General features: G+C 35.1%; 1 protein-coding gene across 1 annotated transcript in view; it reads right to left on the bottom strand.

Moving 5' to 3' along the window:
* DOK6 (docking protein 6) overlaps positions 1–20,564 on the bottom strand; it is a 230,938-nt gene that overhangs the window by 114,575 nt on the left and 95,799 nt on the right. The window lies entirely within an intron of this gene.

Here is a 20,564-nt window from a genome sequence, read left to right as displayed (position 1 = left end):
CTGAAGCAGCAAAACTTTCTGTAAAATTTAATGTATTAAAAAAGGAACAGTCTAATTCTTTAATAAAGTTCTGCACGGTCTTGTTATTCTTCTATAATAGGTTTTCCAATTTCTATATTCATAGAGTTTGATCTTTTTCATAATATCCATCAAATATAGACAGAGTAGAAATAGCAACATCTTTTTAGATAAGGGGTGTAGCCCAATTAGCATGTCAATTAGTGTCACTACATTTGCAATGGATACAGGCTTATCTGTCTTTAAAGTATAATTGTCCTCCTTGTCAGAACTCAAATTTTAATTTTCCAAATGTCCCAGAAGTTTATCAAAAAAGTAAGATACATAATAGTGAACATACAGTAAAAACAACACATCTATTTCCAGCCTCTTTTGATGTAAGTAGATAACTACAATTAACACAAATGAAAGAAAAACATGTTTTTTCAAGCAGATCTGGAAGCACAGCCTATTTTAAGCTGCCTAGCATTTCTTGTTATGAAGCCTTTCTCAATTCTGTAAGTATAAACAGATAAAGTTTGCTCAAAATTCTAACTTTTCCAGACAAGACTTTTGCCTCATGGAATTGCTACTTTTTTACTTAAATGTCATCTATATGAGTTTGGCCATCTATGGTTAGTGAAAAAGGTACTTGAAGGCCTTAAAGTGAGATTTTGGAGGGAATTTGTGTTTTAAATTCTGATGAGGTTTGTTCGCAGCTCTAGCATCCCTTTTCAGACGAAAATAAACAGTTGTTTTTAAGAGAAAGATTTTATATTGAACAGTAAAAAAATGGAAAAATGTAGTGAGAAAAAAATCACACAAACACACACACACAAAAAAAATAAAAATAATAAAATAAAAAGCAGAGGAGCTGAAGAGTAAGAGATATCAAGAAGCCAGAGAATTAAAAAGGGAAATTGTAAATTTGGATTTATGTGTTTTGATGAGTCCTATGACCAGGACTGAATATAGCTACAGGCAGGTGTCTACCTTGGTGGCCCTCAGGAAAACTTAGTCTACTTTTCCAGCAGCTTTCCTGCACTGGGGTCCCAAAACTGGGCACAGTGTCTAGATGTCAGGACGCACAGTTCGTGCTCAGTTATTGAGCTACCAGGGACTTCTCAGCACGTATCATTGCAGCGCTGCTCCTCCCAGGGCAGGACATGACATTTGTCCTTGTCCAGTTTCACAGGGTCCCAGTCAGCCCATTCCTCCATCCTGTCCAGGTCCATTTGGCAGCTCTGCCCTCAACTGTGGAAGTTCCTTCTCCCATGTATAGAGCAATGCACAGACTTGATGAGAGCAGCTCCACTACCTTCTGCTGGCCATTGATAAACATGTTAACCAGGACAGGTCCTTCTTGTACAGACCCACACATACTCCTCACTGACCAGTAGAACACAACCTGTTAACCACCACTCTCTGAGACTGAACATCCAACTAGTTCTTTTTACTGACTAGATGTCCACCCATCTGTGTCCCACATATAAGAATATGTGAGAGACAGTACTGACGAGCTTGTCAAAGTTCAGGTAAAAAACATCCACTGTGCTGTCCTTATTTCAATCTAGTGGTTTTGTCATAGAGAACAATCATGCTGCTCAGGCATGATTTACCCTTGGCAAACCCATAATGGTTGTTCCCAATCACTTTCTTCTCCTTCACATGCCCGGAAATGTGTTTTAAGACAACTTGCTCCATAAATCTTCCAAGGAACTGAAGTGAGGTTGACAGATATGTAGTTCCCGGTTGACATTTTGGCCTTATTTTTTGATGACAGGTACAACACTTGCCTTGTCGTGGCAAATGACTATATCCATGACTTTTAATGGGACAGCCATGCAAGGACATCAGCTAGCTCTCTAAGCATCCTCTTATACGTAGGAAATACGTACGACTGGTCAAAAATGACTTGTACTCAGTGCATCCCTGAGTACCTTGCTATACATTTTCCATTCAGACTTGGAAAATTTTGCATTCCAAAGTTTCATCATTTTACACACAGAATAGTATCGATGGATAAATCAATCTACAGAGCGACTGTATTTTATGCATTGAGAAGTTACCTAGTAAATCCATGATAGATCAATGGTAAAACTGGTGAGTGCTGTCACAAGGCAGGACTACGTCATTACGTCATTAATATCAGGATGTTCCTAAATTTGTCAAAGTTGCACCACTGCTCACCTTACAAGGTTATTTTTAAGGTTAAGTTATTTTGGAAAGATAGTTGTGAGCAAATACAGTATTTTAGGAAGCAAAAGGACAAAGCAAAACAAAAAAAAACCCATCGCAACAATTTTACTTTTCAGTTTTTTTTTTTAAATGAGAGATATTTACTTTGACATTGTCAGTTTAAGACTGTTCTCCTAGATATTAACTCAGAAACTGAAAATGCGCATATTTCCAGTGGTGATGCTGTTTTTAAAAGACCTTATATATGCAAAGTGACCACTGATGTCAATGAAGATCTTTTCCAAGATTGATAAATTGAGCTGTAGGTCATCACAGATTTAAGATATTTTGGGATGAAAAATACTAACTGATTCTAACCAATACTCTTATTAATTATTACATTAAGCCTGTTTTATTTAATATATTGACAGAACAGTTTCTATGCAAGATCATTCACATGCTTGGAAATAAGAGAACAAAGAATAGACTTTTATTTGCTCAGGGGAAATTCATGTTTGAAAGAGATCAAATTTTGATGCCCCAGATTTTTAGTACACACACAAGTGATTCAGTAGAATAAAAATGCAAATTTTGGGGGGAAACAATCCTATTTTCTTCCTAGACAGAGCAGAGCTTTTAAGAAGTCCTGGTTGACAAGCAGAGTTATGTGTCTCCAGTATCTCCAACTTTTACATTTTTTGAAATAATTTTTTTTGAATCATTCATTGTTTCAAAGCAAGAGACACAGCAGAGGTAGCATTCCTCTTGTGAGAGACAGAGTATACCTTTTCACAGAAACGGATATATTTTCAACTATGATGAAATATTTTGAGATATTTCTTTTCTTGTAAAAGCCTTCAACAGTTTGACATTGATAGAAAAAGCTTTTTTTTTTTAACTGGCAGAAATATTTTTGTTTTTTTAAACAAACACATTTTGCCTTGAAATAATTGATTTTCCAAAAACTGAACGTTTTCTCGGAAATAATATTTTTATGACGGTGACTATAAAACATCATAAGAGTATAGAGATGACTCTGAAGATATAGGGGTTTTGGAGAGATGTTTGTTAAGAAAAATATTGAAGATTATTGGGTAAACTAACAGAAAAAAATAAAGAGAAAAAATAACTGAGGTTTAGGACACAATTCCATCATGAAGTCTGATAAAACAATGAATTTCAAATTGCATAGAAGTTAAAGCAGTAGTTCTGGTTTTATCCATTGAGCAAGTGAACATGCTGAAAAAAAAAAAAAAAGACAATTATAAGAAGAGGATGGGTGATGCCAGCTACTCACCCACCAGTGAGTGCCTAAGTTTTAATAATCCTGTAATGTATAACTTTTGCGTTCACATTCATCTTTTGAAACTGTACTGTTGGCTCTTTTCATAATCAGGGCACAGGCACAAGAGCAAACATTCTCTGAAAATCTTTCTCCTTTTCTCCCAGTGATAGAAAGCATAAAGTTATCCAGATTCAGGACTCTGTTTTTAACTTCAGTGGCGCATGAGTCATTTTTCTAACCTCTGAATGCTTATGAGTAAAAACAATAAACACCAGAGAGCTTATATTATATTATATTATATTATATTATATTATATTATATTATATTATATTATATATAGAAATGAAAACCAAACTTTAGTTAGGCAAATTGCCTTTTTTGATATTTCTAAAATTTAGTTTTCATTTTGATCTTTTCTAAAAAAGAAAATTAATACTTTTTACAATGGAAAGTGCATCAACTTATATTTTATCCAAAAATTATAGAAAAAGACAAAGTAATTCCCCATAATATAAACATAATTTCTTTTGAAAGATTATAAAGCATCTCTTTTCAAACTTTAGAAAGCATTTAAAAGACTTTTCAAGTGGAAAATTTATCCAAAAATCTGTTTTTATGTGAACAGTGAATTGGGCATATCAACTTTTTTAAGTAGAGAATGTTCTATCAAAATTTGCTCACTGCTATCGTTACAGCCTTATGGAAAAGACACAAACTAATTTGTTGGAAACACTGCTGCTCTTCACAATAAAATGACAGTATTCCAGAAATATCTAAACCATTGATTGCTTTTCACAAGTCAGAATAGAGAATGAAAGGAGAATTTTATGGCTATTACAGACCTAAAGATGTTACCTAGACCTTCAACAAATAAGACCAAATTAATTCAACGGTGGCATCAAACTTTGCCTAAATCCTGGCTGATATTATTAAAAGGAAAAAAAAAAGTTTTGTTATTCCCCCATTATATACCTTTAGAACAAAATAAGAATCAAATGAAATAAACTAAAAAGCTCTTATTTTTTTCCAAGTAATTGTGCAAATAGATTTCTTGCCCAACCTTACTTTTTATGATCCTACCAGTAAGCAAAAGGGATCTTTTTGTATTAAGCTGCAGTCACGTAGTTCACAACTTTTTTAATATGTTAACTTAAGAGATGCTTTTCTCTGCTAGACGCTGGCACTATCATTTAGTACAGTCCTCCATATGGTACTCAGTGCAGTACACATCAGGGACTCTCAGCACCTGGCCCTCTTCTCAGCTCTCCTACTCCTCATCAGTAATTCCTGCCTCATATGTCCATCACTCTGCATCCCACACATATATATTCTTGCTATTTGTTTATTTTTTCTAGTTGATCTCTTGATTTTTTTTTCTTTCCTGTACCATATTAGTCCTTTTCACAAGAACAAATCAGGAAAGAAACAGGAAAGAAGTCTATGAATAGTTACTTAATCTATATGAAAAAAAATCTTTGCCAAGCTTTTTTTTTTTTTTTTAAGTTCATTATTTATATAAAAGTCTGCAACTTTTTTGATGCCAATGTAACAAATACCACCAACTCTTCCTTCTGGTTAAAATCTGGTGGAAGGGTCACAACGCAGAGGAAGTTCTTGGACTGGTAAAGACAGCATCTCATTCCTCCAATGCAAAAATTAGGCTCTGCTATTCCAGAGCCTATCTGCATTCCCAAGCTAAGCTTCCGTAGACTGAGTTCTCTTATCATTAGGAATTTAGATTGCCTGGAAGTTTCCAGGTAAGACAAAAGCTGAAGTTTCCACATGAACACAGCTAACCACAAGTACAATCTCAGGAAAACAAACACACGATCTGCACACCAATTTTTTTAGCAAGTCTCAGACTGTTCAGCAAAGCTGCTTTGCAGAGGAATGTCAAGCTTTAAATGAGAATGCAACAGAGACTATAGTAAGTTTTCTGCTGCTTATATATTTAGAGCCCTTAAGAATCAGTCAAAGATTGCTACAAGTAATGCATTGCACTTCCTCCTATCCTCATCCTTACTGTTTATCTTGGTCTGCAGATGGGTCCCCAAACCTCACTATTTTTTTTTTTTGCTTTGGTATAGCATTTCATCAAAAAAGAGCATCACTTTAACAGTTTCCCCTTGCTTCTTTTTAGTACGTATATATACACACACTGAAGAATATATATTTTTCAATATATACATATATATATTCTTTTCAGTATATAAAGTCAATAACCACTGACAACTTCTAAAAGCTGCTTATCCACATCTTGATATGGATAATCCATCATCAAAGAGGAAAAAAAAAGCCCTATTCTCTATTCAATGTTAGGCCTGCATAAGAAAAGGTTTCTACAAACCCTTTTCACAACAAATGCAGAATAAAATATAGAACAATGCACCAAGACGGTTGCATAGTCAGAAGAAAATCTGAAAAGGAAGAAGGAACCAACAGTTAACAAACCTTATCTGCATGAAGTTCATAAAACTGATGGTAATAGCAAATCATTTCTGCTTACTATTCCTTGCCAAAATTCCTGGCAGTACTGCTTGATGTCAGTGGATCAAGTTAAAAGTGTAACTAAAGTCTTGGAATATAGGGCTATATAGGGCTATATTTGCTTAAAGTGCCTTTCTGTGATAGTAGATATAGGAAAGAACTTCAATGTTCTTTAGAAATCTAACCACATTTTTTCATTAACTAAGACAACCTTCATCTATTTTCAGTAAAGTCATGCTGCGGTTTCCTAGAAAATAATTCAAGTGCAGGAAAACGGTTAATAAATCTGCAGTGGCAGGTAGCAATAGTCTAAATCAAGGCAAGATACACAAGCATAGGCTGATGATCAAGGAAATTATTCAGTATTCTTATGCAAAAAAGTTTCTGAACAGCTCTAAAGGAAAGTTACCCCTGGCCAGCCAGAAGAGAACAAGTCATAGATTTCTGGTGACATGGTGCCTAAGGTACAAACACCTGGTTGCTCTAAAAGCAACCTAGCCCTTCTGTGTCTTACAGGACATTTCAGAACTCTCACATTCATGCTCTGGCGGTAAAATCGCATCCACATGAAGAGCCAATTTTCACATGGGGAGAATACTTTTCTTTTGTCTGGGAGTTTGTGAACCACATTGTAGAAATCTGTAGCTATCTTTTCGTGACCATGCTTGTTATCCAAGTAAATTACAGGAAATTTCAAGAATTCTTATTGAGCTTGCTTAGCCTCTAAAATATTGGCTTCCCTGGATGCTAAGCTTCCTCTTAGACTGCTAACCCTTCACTTGGATGCTCCCCAGCTGCACAAAACAACCACTCCACGGGAATGAGATGTTGTGGAAGAGGACAGGAAGCACTGGAGAATGCAGCATAAATACCAAAACTGCAACCAACTTGCTTTCAGCTACACTTGCTTCACTTCCCCCCCCACCCTAACACACACATATACACTCGAAACCAGTGAGCAAACAAAAACTACCCAAAGCAACAACATCTCATCACAAGTACATATTCCTCTATGAAGCTCTTGGGGCACAGCCTGGTCCTATTTGTCCCTCAAAGCACACTTCTATCCTCCAGCCCCATTTGCACTTTGCATCTTTTGAACTTGTTTTGGTCTGCAATGTTAAGTCCTCCTTTGCCTTAGACTTTTTTCCCCGTTTGGTGTCTGAACTATTGTGCTGGCAATTCATTTCTTTCATGCTTGAACCAAGTCAGTCCTAATGGTCACCCAGATGGGGGAGAGGGGGTAGGGAAGTGGGAGGGAAGACAAAGCAAACAAACCAATTCAAGCCAACCTCCTTTCCCCTACAAAAAATACAAACCACATGCTGGAAATATCTCTTCTCCTTGACTTTCCAATTTTCTACTTGGAAAATACCATTTTGTACAAATATCTCCAGTGCATGAATTGGGCAATATAGCCCTGAGCAACCTCAACACATTCAAATATAGTTAGATGCTTTTCCCTCCTTTCCTCTACTCTTTTAATCCATTAAAGCAAGTCATATGGTCGAAAACAATAACAAAGCCTTCAGCAGACACTCATGGTCACATTTAACAAGGGCATTTTTCCTACTATTATTTAAAAATCTGCACATGCTGGCACACTCTTCTCCGCACACAGACTTCAAATTCAGAAGATGTCAACACACCCTTACAGACAGATGACTATCACTGGTTATGAAAACAATGATAACACTATCAAAAAATGCCCAACAATAAAATACCAACTAACCTAAAACTAGCCAGGCCAACTTTGGAGAACTGAGTGGCAACCAAATTGCTCTTTCCAGTCTGTTGACTTTTAACAGCTGAGTATTGGGTTTTAGTGACCATTTTCTCTGAACGCACATTGGCAACACAGTATTGATCATAAAAACATGCAATAGTAAGCTGAATGCAGTTTGCTTGTCTGCTGACTATACTGTATATGACTAGAGGTAGGCAGAAAGGGTTGAAGCAGATCAAGACACAAGAGAAGAAAAATATCGTCTTAATGCAGCACAGTGATTTTTACAAATTCTAAAGAGCTAAAACCCTCATCTGAAAGATGAACACTTTAAATACTGACACAAATATTAAGCAGGAAAAGACATCTGGGGAAGGAAGAATCATGGTGAATTTCTTCCAATATTATTAAAGCCTGCATGAGACTTTTCAAACTTAGATATTAGTGGACCTTACATTGTTCTTCTCTAAGCTGCAGGATTTGGTCTTAATAGGACTTTGGCTGATTCAAAATTTACAATGCAAACATAAAAATGATGTGAGACCATCCAAGAAAGTAGCAAAGAATTGGATCCTGCTCCTTAGAATTGGAAGAATCACATATCTATTAAGTTATCCATAGATTTAATGTGATAAAGCAGTTTTCAGCATAAGTTTTAGTATCTTTCACCTACTCACTATTAATGAGACACAAACACGGTACCTACCCTTATTTATTTATTTATTTAGCTTTTGTTATGTTAAGTAGCTCAGTAGATGTGAAAGGTAATTAAAACACAAAATATATTTAACTAAATAAAGGCTCAAATTAGCTGTGGATCTTTCTTCTTAACCAACAACATTTATTTCGACCTTTTGACTAGCACTTTCTTAATAACTACTCATAGCTTTACTCAAAGAGGAAGGATTTTAGGAATAAGTCAATATATTAGTCAGCACTTACCAACTTACTTCCACAAAACTGTATTGTATAACAGACATGTGACTACACTACAGGAACATTCAGAGTTCCCTGCAGCACTTGGTGTAACTCAGCTCAAACTGGAGCAAGATAATTATTTTGAGAGAGTTTTAGCAAGCTTACCAAGGATCTCTTTTAACTGCCATCTAGGGAATTCAGAGTTCAACATTCTCAAAGGGTTTCCAAACTCAATAAAACAAATGGAAAAACAATACATACATTAGAAAAATCTACTTCCTTTGACACCAGCACTAGAGTAACATTATTCTAAAACTAGAAACATGCAAACAATGAAATGATCCGTATTGTTCCATGGTGCATTCAAGCATAACAAAATACACACAAAAAAAGCATACTTCATCATTGACTTGCACTAGATAATTATCTGTTTTCTTGTTTGTATGGAAAGATTCTGTTCTGTTGACAGAGCTGGATAAAGCAAAGGACCTATCATCCCATACTAACATAAGTACATGTATTGCATAAGGTGTTAATATAGTTTCTGTTCCATTTGCACTCAGCTCTTTTTTGGAATACGATATTTAAAGACTAGGGCAGCAGAAAGGCGAATGCAGACAAGAAAGTCAAAGATTAGTCTGGTTCTAATAAACATGCAGGAGAAGCCAGACTGCAGAGGTACCAAAGAGAATGAGACAACAGCTGAATACATGCAACTAAAATCAAGTTGCACTCTACTGTTAATATTTGCATAACATTACTTTCTTACTTAGGATTAATCTCATAGATGCTGGGTAAAGAGAGTATTATTAAATTGTTCAGGGAGAAACAGACATATCACAAAAAAAAAATCTTAACATACCTCCAAATTGTGAAAAAAAAGTCTGAAAAGTACCTGCTAAGCATCAATTCAAAATAAAAGATTTTAAAGTTTTATCTGCCAATCACAAAGGAAGAAATTAAAATAGACAACTACCTGGAAAAATTTCTGAGGATATCAAGTTTTGAAATGTTCATTTTTTTGGGGTTTAGCATCCAAAACATAAGATTGGAATGCAAATCATGTTCTGATTTAAACATCATATTCAGGTTTAACTACTAAAAATAATTGCAGTAATTTTTACAAATGAAAATTTTGAAACTCTTGCAATTTTCATGCTAAAATGATCAAGGTGATGTATTCCCAGTGCCAAGTTAAACAGCATGCTAAATTATTGAATTACCACAATAAAACCAATATTGCAAACATAGAATAGGGATCTGCTCTTTTGTGCGACATTGACATATAAATGCTGTGAGCCTGTTACATACCTAGGCATTTGGCACTTAAATGGTATGATTAAAAAAATGACATAACTCTCCCACCATTACAGTAATAGTACAGTCAAATTGCATATTATGTCTGTATCCCTTTACTAGAAATAGAATCCCAATTGTAAATAAAAGAGCAGCTCTGGAAGAGATTAAGGGAAAAAAAAAACTCAAATCAGAAACTTGCATAAAAACTCAAATGTTTCATTCCAGAGTACATCTTCTTTGAATTCTTCTGAGTGCATGACACTCATAAGAAACTGGGATGGGAAATCATTATGTGATTCCATGTATTGAATATTTTTCCGCTGTGCAGAGTCCTGGAAATTGCTTGGGCAGAGGAAAAGGTCTGAATTTACATAAATGTATTTCTGTGTTGCATTGTGCACTACCTTCCTGTCGTTTAATTCCTATCTAAGGAAAAACTGAAGCAGAGGCGAGAGCTGCAAAATGCAATTGCTCATCTCTCTATTTCGTTTTAATGGCCCCGCTATGGCCATCTGTTGTGTCATATGAAGCATGCAGGAAGGCAAGAAAGCCAATGTCAACGCAGCGGCAAAGAGCAGGGCTTCCAGTGACCAGTCCCCAGGCAGCATGGAAACACCTCAGACAGCAAGAGTGATATAAGGAAAACGAGCTATAATAATTAATATGATAATTAAAATAATAAGAAGTATATTATAATAAATATGGCAAATGAAGGGCAAAGGAACCATGCTAAAGTTACACTGAGTGCTGCTGTCATCTGGGGGAAAAAAAAGAGGAGTTAATGAACCCATTTCAGATGGAAGGAAAAGAACAACAGTAACTCAAACTAAACATCTCCCTTCTGCTAAACTTTCACTAGTTCTATCTGTAACAAGCCAGCTGAATAATTGCCATATGTAGAAGTTTTGTTATAGGTTAGACTGTAAGACGTTGGACTAAAGACTGCCAGAGCTCCTTTCCATCCTGAAGCATCCTATGAACAGAAGAAAGGGAAACTAAAAGATCTCTAAGTCTCTTTGGACCTTTGGGCATGCCCATATGGGCTTAGGCATGCAGACTATGTAAGATGAAACTAATTTGCCTAACTTTATTACATTTTTACTTACTTCGCACAAGGACAGCACATAACTGTCAACAGGGGGACCAGGGATCCAAGAAATCAAAAACTAAAACTTAAGGAAGATAAGTGTTAGAGACAGAAAAAAAATGCATGAAAGTCTATTGCATGAAAAAACTGTACACAAGATTCCAGCGGAATATGAGAAGGAATAATAGAAATCCTGTCACCATGCAAAAGAAAACCAATTTATGAAAAAAAAAAAGAGAAGAGTTATCTCCATCTCTGCACACAGATTTATCTCTGGAAGGGGACAAGTTGTTATGGTAACAACATTCTCCAGGAATTTTGCCAACAAGTGACATATCAACCTCCACATTATGCCTTTGGGGCAGGTCTCCAGCTGCTATTTCAAAGGAGTAAGAGTTAAGGGAACTGCTTCCAAGTAAATGTTCATTCCCATAAGCACTACATGGAGACCACATCTACTGTGAGAGTAGGACTCCTACCCTATAATTCAAAAGTGGATTTAAAGAAAGATAAAGAGTATATATTTATACTATATATATATATATGAATATATTTATATTTTTAAAAAATCTAATTTAAGCAGCCAGAAAAGTGAAGTTCGATGAGGAGAAATATACACAGCTCTGACAGGAGAAGGACAGAGGGATATCGTGTCACTTCTTGCCTTCCAAAAAAACTGAGATTAAAATGTAAAAGTTTAAATTTGTTGGTGTAGTTGGAGAACGCAGATTACATTGTGCAGTTTTGGACTAAATAGCAAATGAATTTTCTATTTTTTATTTCTCAAAATGTAAATAAGTTCAAAATAAAGATAAGTTATTAGGTCACTACTTAAGTGTGACAGAGCCCTGGCACAGGCTGCCCAGAGAGGTTGTGGAGTCTCCTTCTCTGGAGATCTTCCAAACCCACCTGGATGTCACCCTGTGCCACGTGCTCTAGGTGACCCTGCATGTGCAGGGGGGTTGGACTAGATGATCTCTAGAGGTCCCTTCCAACCACAACCATTCTGTGATTCTGTGATACTTCAGCTCTCTGCTTTTCCTGAATCATAACTACTATTAATATAACTCTGACTTGCAAAAGAATGACCATTCGGTACCCAGGTTCATACCATACCGGCCACTTACCACTATCAGTTATGAACTTTTTATTATTTTAGATTTCACAGAATCACACAGAATATATATTTTATATATATTATATATATATAATTTATTTCTATTTATTTATTTATAACCCAAATTCGCTTCTGAAAAGTAAAAAAGATACTTTTAATATCAAAGTTCCTTCTAGAGTTACTATGTATGCAAACAGCAACATCACACTTATGCCTGAGAAATAAAAATGGGGCATTTCATTACTTTAGTTTAATTATCCAAGCAGAGTAATAGGGCCATACTTCACAATGAATGTGTAAATGAATTAGACCATTATATGAATTTTAATAGCATTCTGAGGTTATTAAAATATCCTGGACAGTTAAAGACCATTTCCAGTTTTCAAAGCTTTTTGCTCTTATCATTCTCACAGTTTACCAGATTATGCCTGGACCTTTTCAGAATTGTTTCAGCCCAAAGGTACTAGTTAATTAAAATTTAATTAAAAGTTTTTTTGAGTTTTAAAAAGAAGAAACATACTTTTCCAATATTTCCTTTTGTTTTAGTTAAATTGCCTGACCTTTAATAATTCTCAAAATTATCTCATTAGATAAGCTTAATCATTTTTTATTCTTAAAACAGAAAATATTCCAAACCAAATTAAAACAAAGAAAACAAAATTATAACATACAACCTCACTGAGCGCAATAAGTGACAAGTACGTAGCTCATTGCAACAATGCTAGGCATAACCTTAACTATTGAATTTCTAACTGCCTTGACAGGCTAGAAATTTAATTTCCAGAACTTGCTTAATTTCAAACACAGAACAATCTTTTGTGCTGGCCAGTAAGACTTTAACTGACTCTGAACAGCAAGAAGTTCTACAAGCCTGGGCTTACTGCACGCACACAAGCACAACCAGGGAGACCCTCACTGGCAACCTGAGTCTGTGGTTCATATTTGCAGAAGGTTAAAATTATAAATACAAATATGACTCTAAAAATGTGCAAATTAAAAACATTTCAGATGCACAGAGGAAGTATTTATGATGTCCTTTATGCTCTGTAGAAAAATGAACCAACTCTATGAAAAAAATACTGCACATGGAATGAAATCCCGTGAGTTTAAATTAACCTAGATTTAGCATGTACATGCAAATATGTGCGCACAAAGACATCGAGTGGTCCAGAAATGTGTAACAGAGGGGTAAAGAGAATCAGATGCAAAAGAAAAATTAAGAATTTTCCACAACTGTAGAAAGAATAAAAAAGATTCTGAGCAGGAATGTAAATCCTCTTCTAGGTATTTATTTTTAAGTAGATGATAGTTTAATTTTTTGAAAACTCTTTGAAATGTATTAATTTCATTTGTTTCTAAAATTAACTATTTTTTTAATGATGATTTGAAAATTCTTTTAGCTTAATTGTCTTTGGGGATAAATTCATTTGGAATATCTATTATGACAATTATATACAGCTACATTTTCAACTCTAATGCATTTTTAATAGCCTTCTTTATCAAACAGTGATATGAATTTCAAATTTTCTTCTATGAAGAAGTAAAAATTAGAATTACATTAGAAGTTTATTTTCTGCTAGTTTCATATTTTTTTTATTTAGATTGCAAGACTTCCTTATTGTAAGCAAATCCAAAATGTAAATGCATTATTTTTATACATAAAAGTTATTATTTTTCCCTTTATTAAGAGAAAATAAATTACAGTGACAAACCTGTTCGCCCTTCCTGTACACCATAATGTGGTGTTTGTATCTGTCTGCTTCCCTTTAGAGTTACACACAAGGGATTACCCTTCCTCCCATGTCCAAACTGAGATGGTAAATATGTTAGATTCCCCCTGCAACACACATACAAACACACACTCACAGTTTAGAGTAGTTCTAAGGGAAAATGTTGTCATAAAAACAAAAACAAAATAACAAAAGATCCTTACATCTTTCTCTACTAGCTCCATGCATGGGATGCTAGATAATCTTTCCTTTAATATTTATTAATGATATTATTATTATTTACGCAGCATGCCTACTTTTGCCATTTAAAAATGAAAATAAATACACACAATACTGAAAAAAAAAACAAACCAAGAGAGAGTGTCAAACACATTCTCCAGGTCTAATTCATCATTTTTCTGAGGTTTGAATGTAAGCAAGCCCCAACACATATATCTATGGTATTTTTGAGCAGTATGTAAACACAAATAAATAAACCTAATTTTATTGGTACCCCTTCTACATACTGTATGATAGATATTGTCTTAATCTTATGATCATATTTTATTTTTGTTCCTTTTTTAACCTCTGTCAAATAAATATGATTATGTTAAACAGAAGTTTTAAAAGTTATGTCTGGTTGTCAAAAGTTAGTGCCCTCCTCTTTTTCTGACTTAATAGTGTACCAATTAAAACCTGTTTTCCCCCAGAGTTTTTCCATGATGGTCATCACATAAGTATGTTTCTCACAGACTGCTCCACAAATATTAATTTTCCTTTGCACCTTTCTCACTTCTGAAGGTGAAGATTATATTGACAGGTACGGAACAGAGAAACTGTGCAGTGAGAAATTAATGAAAGTCAAAATACGTCCTCTAAACTTTCGATCCCTATTTGAGATAGACAAGATTTGACTTTTCAGATATACTGCCGGCATTAAGGAAAAGGGGCACTTTCTCTTAATTTGCCCATATTTCAATAATTCAGATACCACAATGCCAAGAGCATGCAAAATAGGGACAAGGAGGGAAAGGTCTGGTTTAATAACACCCAGCATGGGAGCTGCGCTTTAGGGGACAGCAGTGAGTGCCTCTCTCCCCCACAGGTCCCAGGTGTTCCTGTGTTGGCTCAGTCTCTGCTTTCTGGTCCCTCTCTGGAGAGCTGTGGCACCTTCCTTCAGAGTCCTGACTTCTTCCTTTCTGGAGGTATCCATCCTTTCTGTCCCATTTCTTTATCTTCTTCACCTTCTCTTCATTCCTTTTCTTTTCCACCTTCCTTACATTTTTAGATTTTTGCCACAGGACCAGGACCCTTTTTTTTTTTTTTTTTTGTGTGTGTGTGTGTGTGTGTAAGTCTTTGGGGTTTGAATTCAATCTCAATAACAGGCTCACTCTCTCCATCCCGTTCTTCCCTTTATCCATTCATATCTCAACATCTCCTTGCCCAGTCAGCTTTGCAGCTCTGACCAGCTCTTGATGTCTTTCCCAGACACCCGATTGATAAGGCGCTCTCCTAAAATTCCAGTGCATTTTTTCCCTTTATTTTTATGTCACTCACCAACATTTGCTTTTTCTTCACTAAACTTTATTTCAATGGTTTTCCTTTCCACGATACCTAGGTGTCAGTGGATATACACGGACTAGGTCTCTGATTTCATTTCAGATACATGACCGCACACTAGTCTTCAGAAATGACTAGCAGCTACTAGAGTGAATGTCAGTCCTTAGCCCTGAAGGAACTGGAAGGCATATATTTCATTACTCAAGAGAGAAAATTATGTGAATTTTCATCATATACAGGAGCTGCATTTATGACATGAGACATTTTAGCTGTCAAAGTCAAAAGTGTCTCTAACAAATATACACAAACTACAAGTTTTCAAAGGCTTAAAACTTTGCCAAAACACGTCTAGATTTTCATGGGAAAAACAGAATATACATAACTGACACACAGATCATCATGTTCTAAGTCTCTTCCATAAAGCATGTAACACGAGCAGTTCAAAGAAAAGCTCTCCTGAGACTGGTTTAGGAGACTATAGGAAGATTGAGTCTATTTTTTCCATTACTAGAAATAACAGAAATATACTCAGGAGATGACAGGACCAGTTTGACACAACATGTGCCGCCCACAGATACATCAAGAGCTTTCAGTAACTTTAATGACACATACTGTACAGTTCATAGGAAAGTCTATGTTGGAAGGGACCCGTGCAGATCATCTTGTCCAACCTTGAAAGAAACCATGTAGATTAGGTCACCAAGGGGGCTGCCAAGCTGTGTCGTGAATAGTTCCAGTGCAGAAATATTGGTTGCTCTGCCAGCCAATGTTTAATTGTTCCCATGGTGATTTTTTTTTCTTATATCCAGATAATTTTCCCTGAAGTAACTTATTCCCATTGCCTGTTTTTCTGTCCATGTGCGTCACTGTGAGATTACCTGCTTTGTTATAATTATGTTTTATGAACTAGAAGAGTGTGATTGGAGCCCCCCCAGGCCTTCTCTCTTCACTAGGCTGAATGAACCCAATTCCTCCAACCTTTCTTCATGTGTCAAGTTCTCCAACCTTTTAAGCACCTCATTAGTCCTATGCTGGCCCCTCTTCGGCCTTTCCATCAAACTGTTTTATGTCAGTCACTGCATGGCTTTTGCCTCAGTTCTGTGGCTATCTCTTAATGCAGCAAACAAAACTATGCATACACACTTTTTCTTTTCAAAAATCTTATGTGTTCTGGAAAGACATTACCTGACCAAACCAGAATATCAGAGTACTTTAAAATACATTCTTCCTCCCTCAAAATATCTTTTTTCCATGCAAACTGAGTTTACCAGAAATTCAAAAAATCTGAAAATTTAGTATTATACAGTTTCTGAGTAACTAATGCTTCATTATAATCTCCTTCAATCTATCCATACCTATGAGCTAAAACGGGCTGAAAACATTTCTATGGAGCACTTAAAGCTCTTGAAATACACCAAAGTGTAATGACACTGGTGGGGAGAAGACCATGAAGGTGCTCAAGCACTGGAAGGGAGAGGTTGTGAAGTTGTCCCCATTCTGGAATATATTCAAAATCTGACTACACGTGACCCTGAGCAGACTGGTCTAACTAAACCTGTTTTGAGCAGAACTTGGAGTAGACTGAACTAGATTACCTCCTGAGGTCCCTTCCACAACTGCACTGTGGTTCAACCACATTTTGTAAGTTTTGACAAATATCGTTTGTTCTGCTGAAATATTTAAGTGTTCCTCTTACTTTTCCTCTTCACATCTTATACTCAAAATTTTTCCAGCTTGTTTTAATAAGTAGAAACAGAAATAAGAGCATTCATTTAAACAGCCTGTTTTCAAGAGTAGAGTTGCTAACCACATTTTTTTTTTGCTAACCATACTTAAGTACTCCTACGAATTCCGTTGTAACAAGTGTTAATGGCGGGCCCTACTTAAAGATCCAGGTATATCTCCAGAGATTGCTTTCTGTTACTACTAAAAGGCTCTTTAAGAGCTTACCTATCACCATTTGTTCCCCCAGGGTCCCTGGACTCTGTCACACTCCTCTGTGTAACTGTAGTCTAAGCAGGGCTTGCAAAGCTCTCATGTTTAAGAAACAACCCCCCACCCTGCCCTGATGGGATCAAGCCATTGATTTCACTGCTAAATAATTCAAAACACAAGCCTTCACCTCAAGGGGAAAAAAAAAAAACACACAAAAATAATATAGGAAGAAAAATAAAACAATTACAAAACATCTGCAAACTAAAAGTGATTATCATAGTACTACCATTAATTTATGAATTAGGACTAAAATGGGATATCCTTTCCTCCCCCTTTCCTCCTCTAACCTCTGAAAAATCAGACATGATAGTTTAGCAGTCATCATATCACTCCAAGATCATAGAACCCATTGACAAGTTAACTCTTCACAAAATCACTTCTTTCTTTATCCTTATGAACTGACATTCTTCATTCACACTTATGTCTCTTCAAGACTTAAAAAGATGGGAAGACTCAGTTTGCAGTTTTCCTCATCCCATTGTTAAGAAGACCCTACTGCCTTAATACAATCTTTGTTGAAAGAAATTGTTTTATTAATTTGCATGCTGCCCTTTAATGTGCTTATAGTCTATTAACAGCTTTATCACCAGCACAGTTCTAATTATATCTGCAATCTGCTTTTTGGTGCAGAGAATGCTTATTTGGTACAAGTACATTGTTCAGATACTTGGATGCTTTAAGAGAGGCCTAATAATTACTGCCTTTTTTTTTTTTTTTTGATTTGGTATATAAATCAAAGAACTGACTACATTAAGTTATTTTACTAATAATTATTACTTTAATAGGGATAATTTAAATTTCAATCTCATCAAACAAGCAATGACTGCACTAGAAACAACACACTTTGTCTACACTTGCAAGTACTATCTTATTATCTAGCAAAATCATAGTCATGAAAAATCACAAATGTTTGAAAAGAATGACACACCATATGAGTAAAAAATAAGGATACAGTTTTCAAGAAAATTTAGCTATATCTGGTTTGAGTGGCTGAGAAGACTTAGCGTGTAAACAATGCAACATAAATACAGTGTTACATTGGGGCATGTCTTTCAATGTTAAAGTGCAAAGATTTATAAAAGTAACTAACTGTTAAATGTTAGATTCTTTGCAGATAGACTATTTGTAAAAGATTATTCAAGCAATAAAATATTCACACACACAAACACACATTCTTATACAGGGCTATTGGTGGTATCATTTCAAAATCTTACTATGAAAATAAAATTGAGATCACTATTTTGTAATTCTTTGAAAGAAGATTTGCACAATAAAATATGGGCACACTTTGAAATAACAAGGATAAGGAGAGAAAAGGACAAAATTGTCTGAACTGGGAGTATTTCTTAATGTAACTATCTTCAGAAGGCACATATTTAGCTTTCTTTTACTACGAATTTTGGAGTTACGAAGTGAATTTAACGAGAGAGTACAATAAGGTATTATTGAAAAAAATAATAACTAAAACAGTAAATAAAATAGTAACTTAAGTAGTATAGCCTAATAGCATAGAAAAAAATGAACAGATAGATTTGAATTTGAGATTCTAAGTGTAAAGTGTAAGCATTATAACATAAAAAAAGAGCAAGGAGAATTCAAATAACATCTAAGTTTGGATATATCTTATAAAAATGCAAGAACTCAAGCCTAACAAATCCCCTTTGATAGATGTTTAGCTAACTGCCCTTTAAGGATATCTTTGTTTCAGAGAAGCAATGAAACATGACAAGTAATAACAGTAGTAATAATAATAGTAATAATAATAATAGCATTCCAAAGCAAGGAGGTCTAAAAGAAGATTTAACTACTGATTTGTAGTAAACATGAACAATATAAAAGGCTGAAATACTCTGTAATAGAAAAGGACACTTGGACTAAATTAGCATGAACAGGAAATCTGGCAGTGGCTTGAAGATGCCAAGACAAAAACAAAATCAAGGAAATAAAACCACAACAGCAACAATTTAAGTCAAAACAAAGAGAAGTTCTTATAAGGACTGTGATAATGTTGCCACTTGCAAATATTTTTATCCTTTTTTTTAAGAGTTGGAATTCCAATTCTGAATAGTATGGATTACCACAGGGATGACTGTAACCAAATCTGGTGGTTTTCAAAATTTTCAGGAATTCATTTATCCTGAAATATTTTGAAGTGAACAAACATCTTATGGTAGACTCATTTACAGGCTGATGGCTGTACTGTAGTAGCATAAATCTACTCTATATTTTTTTCATACCAGCTTAACCAACAACCTCCTTTTTCCTTTCTCTTACAAGGTAGGCCTATGAACACACTAGGGAAATTCTTGAATTCTGTGCCTCTGTGAGTGTGTTTATGGAGAAATATTTTAAGAAATCGCTGTAGCTGCTACAAGAACTTGCCATAAGTCACTGGAAGTGAATTACATCATAAACTATTATTTCTGAAGCCAGGTTTTAGAATCCCACAAGTCGCTATGGGATATTCAAACTGTGAAGAAAACTTGTACTGTAGCTCCCCCCTTTTATGGCCTTTGCCACAAAACTAATTTACTGGACTACATTTAGAAGGCATCTTCTATTCTTTTTCTTGATTTTCATTTATTTGTGTGAACATACATTATGTAACATGCTACTTAAGACTATCTATTCCATGTAAGTTTTTAGCTATTAGAAGTGATTGTTAAAATTTTGTGCAATTTCTTTTACCTCTGCAGATTTACATCCCATATATATTAACAAAAAACCCAATTTAATAACAACAGCAACAAGCTGTTATTATTCTTAAATTGTGCCAACTTGCCATTGTTTGAATCATACCCAGTTAAATTAACCAATTCAAACAAAATAATCCAGGAGTTTAATTGTTGAATCAAAATTCCTACTTTATTAAAATGTGATTTAATTCTGAAGAGTACTACATATATCAAGAAATACCAAATAAAAGTACCGATCATCCACAAAAACCTCACCCACAGAAGGAATTGAATACAACATGCCTAGACAACCAAAGAAACAGAAATCAAACACGCTGTAAAATACACCCAATCCATCAACACATCCCAGCTGATAACCTGTTAAGTCTAATATTTAAACAATACAACACCGTAAGTCAGATAATAAATCCAAAATGACACACAAGCATGTAGAAACAAGGCTGAATTAGTAAAAAGGCTGCAAAACAGTGAAGTGAATTAGCGTTCATCTCATTTAAAGGCAAAACTGTT

This window comes from Tinamus guttatus, unplaced genomic scaffold, assembly GCF_059628265.1.
Source record: "Tinamus guttatus ecotype Peru unplaced genomic scaffold, ASM5962826v1 Tinamus_guttatus_pri_ptg000639l, whole genome shotgun sequence".
Taxonomy (NCBI): Eukaryota; Metazoa; Chordata; class Aves; order Tinamiformes; family Tinamidae; genus Tinamus; species Tinamus guttatus.
This window is presented reverse-complemented; position numbering and strand designations above follow the sequence as displayed.